The following is a 1,740-nucleotide window of genomic DNA, read 5'->3' as shown; positions in this document are numbered from 1 at the left end:
CAAGGCTCTCAGTGAAAAGCAATCAGATCTTAATTTTGTTTAGTTGCATGATCACAAAATGAGGGCTCTAAACCTTCATAATTGTGCATGTAATTTGAAATGTGTCCATTGAACATAAACCATTGCAAAATACCACAATCTTAGAAGATCATGAAGACAGTTGGTATAACTCCATGTACAGTCAAACCCTGATAATAAGAGTTCTGTTAATACAACGTCATGCTTAAAAAAAAGCAGAATTTTAGGTCCCAAGTCTTTGTTTTTCTTGGTTTTCCAATACTGTTAATACAAGGTACAAGTTATATCAAGGACCTTGTTATAAAGGTGTTCGACTGTATAACGCCAGCTAGAAATAGGAAACATTTCGGGTCTGAGTAACTGCTGTGGATACGTGGATCATCTCTTTTGACACCTAACAAATTCGGACCCATTTGTTGATGATTGGACAAGTCTTTCGGGAATCCCTGCAATCAAATTGCACCTTCAGAAGATTACAATGTATCAGTTGGAAGAATGTATTAATATCAAACTCAACATTTATTGTTTACATCCGGTTACATGCATGAAACTAAGTACAAGTGCACATCAAAAGTAAAGGATTGAAATTATTCCAGGTTAAAGTATACATTGTAAACTACATTTATCCCAATGTAAAGTAATACAGTCTATGTCTACAGTATTTTTTTTTCTGGTTTTATAACTAACAAACAAACCTTATCGGTTGTAAAAAAAAAAACATGTCCTGGCGAGGAATCATCGCTTTTATGATGCATTATAGGGGATGATAAGGAAATATATATTTTTAAGATGCAAGCGTGTATTTTTCTACTTTCTCTTTGCCTTTTGTTTTCCAATCTTAACCCTTCAGCGGGATTATCAGTTAGTTTATGCATTTTTTTAATTTTCTTCTTGTAAAAGATCACATGTACGCCTATACGAGTTATAAGCATTGAGTCAATATACAGTACATGCATTGGTCAATGTGCTTCAAATCTGTGTACAGTTAAGTTGGTAATAAACAGCTGCACGGCATTCCAAGACTATTGAAGAAGAAAAAATAATCCAAAATATGTCATTAACTGGTCATTAATTGGATTATTCAGCATTGATTTGAGCAAATGGCCGTTCTTACTAGATTAGTGTCTTCGCACATCTGTTTCGACATGGGTATGTCTGGTAGCATGGAAACACCGTGAATTCGGAGACCAGAACGACCGTGGCCTACCTAATGATAATAATAATAAGGGAATAAATGTGTGCTCCGGAGGTTTTTATCACTCTGTTTAAGACTAAGAGTCTGGGTGCTGATAATTACCCGAGCCGGAGGCGAGGGTAATTATCAGCACCCAGACTTTAAGTGGTCTTAAACAGAGTGATAAATACCGACGGAGCACATATTTCTTCCCATTAATAAATACCTTTTCAGTAAAAAAAAATCATATAATTCGTTCAAAACATCCCGATTTTGTTCAACAAATTCACTTTATGCTTTTTGAAACATCCCTCTTGCAAAATAATGGAGTGTTCAGCTGGCGAGTAAGATGTAAACAACCCTTTTATGGAGATTGACGCGCGCGTATCATGTTCTGCACGATGTCGCGCAGAACGCACCTGGCGCGTTGCGTTTTGAATTTAGAACTATACAATTCTGACTCCCTGGTAGTGTTGCGCATGCCTACGTGAGGATTGTGAACGTTCAACAAATGAAACGATAAGAGGCACTGTATTTTTAGGAGTCCA

Source organism: Patiria miniata, unplaced genomic scaffold (genome assembly GCF_015706575.1).
Source record: "Patiria miniata isolate m_02_andy unplaced genomic scaffold, ASM1570657v1 HiC_scaffold_29, whole genome shotgun sequence".
Lineage (NCBI taxonomy): Eukaryota > Metazoa > Echinodermata > Asteroidea > Valvatida > Asterinidae > Patiria > Patiria miniata.
The sequence above is the reverse complement of the archived record's forward strand: the minus strand, read 5'-3'. Positions refer to the sequence as shown.